The 4,973-nt window shown below is 42.5% G+C and overlaps 1 pseudogene; it reads left to right on the top strand.

Moving 5' to 3' along the window:
* The first annotated feature begins 760 nt into the window (after nucleotides 1–760).
* Nucleotides 761–4,631, top strand: LOC135408308 (NADH-ubiquinone oxidoreductase chain 2-like; annotated as a pseudogene).
* The last annotated feature ends 342 nt before the right edge of the window (nucleotides 4,632–4,973 follow it).

Raw genomic sequence — 4,973 nt, 5'->3', positions numbered from 1 at the left:
TTATAAGCATAAGATGCATTTAATACTCCCATAAAAACGATCTTAGTCCCATGATCAACAAAACCCCACGAAAGCCAGGACACAAACTGGGATTAGATACCCCACTATGCCTGGCCCTAAATCCCGATGCTTTCACCACTTAAGCATCCGCCTGAGAACTACGAGCACAAACGCTTAAAACTCTAAGGACTTGGCGGTGCTCCAAACCCACCTAGAGGAGCCTGTTCTATAATCGATAACCCACGATACACCCAACCATCCCTAGCCAAATCAGCCTATATACCGCCGTCGTCAGCTCACCCCTAAACTGAGGGTTCAACAGTGAGCACAATAGCAACCCCACCCGCTAATAAGACAGGTCAAGGTATAGCTCATGGGGTGGTAGAAATGGGCTACATTTTCTAGCATAGAAAACCCCTTCCCACGACAGGGAGCGTGAAACCACTCCCAAAAGGCGGATTTAGCAGTAAAGCAGGATAATAATGCCCCCTTTAAGTTGGCTCTGAAGCACGTACATACCGCCCGTCACCCTCCTCACAAGCTACAACCAATCTTATTCATAATAGGCTCTCAAGCTAAAGATGAGGCAAGTCGTAACAAGGTAAGTGTACCGGAAGGTGCACTTAGTTTACCAAGACGTAGCTATAAAAAAAGCATTCAGCTTACACCTGAAAGATATCTGCTCCTCACCAGATCGTCTTGAAGCCTAACTCTAGCTCTGCTACCAAATTACATATGAACTAAACCATGCCACCCACTAAATCAAAGCATTCTCTCACTTAACCTAGTATAGGCGATAGAAAGGTGAACTCAAGACGCGATAGAGACCATGTACCGTAAGGGAAAAATGAAATAACAATGACAAGCCAAGCGCTAAATAGCAAAGACCAATCCTTGTACCTTTTGCATCATGATTTAGCAAGAACTTCCCAAGCAAAATGCCAATTTAAGCTTGCCGCCCCGAAACCCAAGCGAGCTACTTACGAGCAGCTATTTACTGAGCAAACCCGTCTCTGTTGCAAAAGAGTGGGATGACTCGTTAGTAGTGGTGAAAAGCCAATCGAGCTGGGTGATAGCTGGTTGCCTATGAAACGAACCTTAGTTCTCTCTTAATTCACCCCCCCAGGACTATATTCAACCCACATGAAATGAATTAAGGGTTATTTAAAGGAGGTACAGCTCCTTTAAAAAAGAGCACACTCTCTTCCAGCGGATAAATTAAATTGTTCCTCAACTGTGGGCCTTCAAGCAGCCACCATTAAAGAGTGCGTCAAAGCTCTGTACCTAAAAATCCTAATCTTCCTATGACTCCCTCTTCCTTAATAGGCTAACTTATGATAAATAAGAGAATTAATGCTAAAATAAGTAACTAGGGACCCCCCCCTCTACGGCACAAACTTACATTATAACATTATTAACAAACTACAGGATATTTTCTAACCCTAACAAGATCCTATATCTAAAACCTTGTTAACCCACCTACGGAGTGCCTCTCAAAGACGATTTAAATCTGTAAAAGGAACTAGGCAAAACCAAGGCCCGACTGTTTACCAAAAACATAGCCTTTAGCTAAGTCAAGTATTAAAGGTGAAGCCTGCCCAGTGACAATAAGTTCAACGGCCGCGGTATCCTAACCGTGCAAAGGTAGCGCAATCAATTGTCCCATAAATCGGGACTTGTATGAATGGCTTAACGAGGTCTTAACTGTCTCCTACGGATAATCAGTGAAATTGATCTTCCTGTGCAAAAGCAGGAATAACTTCATAAGACAAGAAGACCCTGTGGAACTTTAAAACCTGCTACCATCCCCACCAACAATTTTCCTCCACAGGACCCACTCCCTCGGATTTTACTGGTACGCATTTTTTGGTTGGGGCGACCTTGGAGATAAACTTAACCTCCAAAAACCGGATAACCCATCTTGACCAAGAACAACTCATCAACGTGCTAATAGTAGCCAGACCCAATATTATTGATTAATGAACCTAGCTACCCCAGGGATAACAGCGCAATCTCCTTCAAGAGCCCACATCGACAAGGAGGTTTACGACCTCGATGTTGGATCAGGACATCCTAGTGGTGCAACCGCTACCAAGGGTTCGTTTGTTCAACGATTAACAGTCCTACGTGATCTGAGTTCAGACCGGAGCAATCCAGGTCGGTTTCTATCTATGTAATAACTCCTTCTAGTACGAAAGGACCGAAGAAGTAAGGCCTATGCTACAGGCACGCCTTCGCACCCAGTAATGAACCCAACTAAATTACCAAGAGCCCTACCATAACCCCTTCCTAGAAAAGGACCGCTAGCGTGGCAGAGCTTGGCAAATGCAGAAGGCTTAAGCCCTTTACCCAGAGGTTCAAATCCTCTCCCTAGCTCCACATAAAACATATGGCAACTCACTTAGTCCTGATTTACCTCATTATATCACTATCCTATGCTTTATCCATCCTCATCGCCGTAGCATTCCTAACCCTGGTTGAACGCAAAGTTCTAAGTTATATACAAGCCCGAAAAGGACCTAACATTGTAGGACCATTTGGCCTATTACAACCTATAGCAGATGGAGTAAAACTGTTCATTAAAGAACCAATCCGTCCATCAACTTCATCCCCTTACCTATTTATAGCTACCCCTATCCTAGCCCTTCTCTTAGCAATTACAATCTGACTGCCTCTCCCCCTACCATTTCCCCTCACTGACCTAAACCTAGGTATACTTTTCCTCCTGGCCCTCTCCAGCTTAGCAGTTTACTCAATTCTATGATCAGGGTGGGCCTCTAATTCAAAATATGCTCTGATTGGCGCCCTCCGAGCAGTCGCACAAACCATTTCCTATGAGGTTACCCTAGCCATTATTCTCCTATCTGTAATTATTCTAAGTGGTAATTATACCCTTAACACCCTTGCTATTACACAAGAACCTCTTTACCTCATTTTCTCCTCCTGACCTCTAGCAATAATATGATATATTTCCTCACTTGCTGAAACAAACCGCGCCCCATTTGACCTAACAGAAGGAGAATCTGAACTAGTCTCAGGGTTTAATGTAGAATATGCTGCAGGTCCATTTGCCTTATTCTTCCTAGCTGAATATGCTAATATTATACTAATAAATGCACTCACAACCATTCTATTCCTGAACCCCAGCTCACTCAATCTCCCTCAAGAATTCTTCCCTCTAACTCTAGCTACAAAAACCCTCCTCCTGTCCGCAGGCTTCTTATGAATCCGCGCCTCTTACCCTCGATTCCGCTATGATCAACTCATACATTTACTCTGAAAAAACTTCCTACCCCTAACACTAGCCTTATGCCTATGACATACTAGCCTCCCTATCTCATATGCAGGCCTACCTCCCTACCTAAGATAACCAAGGAAATGTGCCTGAATCCAAAAGGGTTACTATGATAAAGTAAACATAGAGGTATACCAACCCTCTCATTTCCTAAACTTAGAAAAGTAGGAATCGAACCTACACTAAAGGAATCAAAATCCTCTATACTCCCTCTATATTATTTTCTAGTAAGGTCAGCTAATTAAGCTATCGGGCCCATACCCCGAAAATGATGGTTTAACTCCTTCCCTTACTAATGAATCCTCAAGCTAAATTAATCTCTACAGCAAGCTTACTCTTGGGAACCTCCATCACAATTTCAAGCAACCACTGAATAACAGCATGAATTGGCTTAGAGATTAACACTTTAGCTATCCTTCCCTTAATCTCTAAAACCCACCATCCACGAGCCATTGAAGCTTCTACTAAATACTTTCTGACCCAAGCAACCGCATCCACACTACTCCTATTTGCTAGCATGATCAACGCATGATTTTCTGGTCAATGAGACATCACCCAACTAACCCACCCTATATCATGCATACTATCAACAGTTGCAATTTCAATCAAACTAGGCTTAGTCCCATTCCATTTCTGATTTCCAGAAGTCCTTCAAGGCTCAACCATAACAACATGCCTCCTACTAGCTACAATTATAAAATTTCCACCAATTACCCTATTCTACTTAACATCCCCATCACTTAACTCAACCCTCCTAACTTCAATAGCTATCGCCTCCGCAGCCCTAGGAGGCTGAATAGGGTTAAATCAAACTCAAACTCGCAAAGTCTTAGCCTTTTCATCCATCGCCCACCTTGGATGAATAACTATTATTCTCAACTATGACCCCAATCTAACTTTAATTACCTTTTATCTCTATACCATAACAACTTCCGCTATCTTCCTTATTCTCAACACAACCAATACCCTAAAATTATCCACTGTAATAACCACATGAACCAAAATTCCCCCATTAACTACAATTTTCATGCTCACTCTCCTCTCCCTCGCAGGCCTCCCTCCCCTAACAGGATTTCTACCCAAATGATTAATTATTCAAGAACTCACTAAGCAAGAACTAACTGCAACAGCCACAGCCATTTCTCTACTCTCTTTACTCGGACTTTTCTTCTACCTACGTCTAGCCTACTGTGCAACTATCACACTACCCCCAAACTTCACCAACTACATAAAACAATGACAGACTAACAAACCAACTAATCCCTTAACTACAATCTTTACTTCTCTGTCAATCATACTCCTACCATTATCCCCCATAGTACTTACTATTTCCTAGAAACTTAGGTTACTTAAACCGAAGGCCTTCAAAGCCTTAAACAAGGACCAGCTCTCCTTAGTTTCTGCTAAAATTCACAGGATATTAACCTGTATTTCCTGAATGCAACTCAAGCGCTTTAATTAAGCTAGAATCTCTTTCTAGACAGATGGGCCTCGATCCCATAAAACTTTAGTTAACAGCTAAATGCCCTATCCAACAGGCTTCTGCCTACTAGATCCTGGTGTATATTTGATACACATCAATGAGCTTGCAACTCAACATGAACTTCACTACAGAATCGATAAGAAGAGGAATCAAACCTCTGTAAAAAGGACTACAGCCTAACGCTTCAACACTCAG

This window comes from Pseudopipra pipra, unplaced genomic scaffold (genome assembly GCF_036250125.1).
Source record: "Pseudopipra pipra isolate bDixPip1 unplaced genomic scaffold, bDixPip1.hap1 HAP1_SCAFFOLD_309, whole genome shotgun sequence".
Taxonomy (NCBI): Eukaryota; Metazoa; Chordata; class Aves; order Passeriformes; family Pipridae; genus Pseudopipra; species Pseudopipra pipra.
The sequence above is the reverse complement of the archived record's forward strand: the minus strand, read 5'-3'. Positions and strand labels throughout refer to the sequence as shown.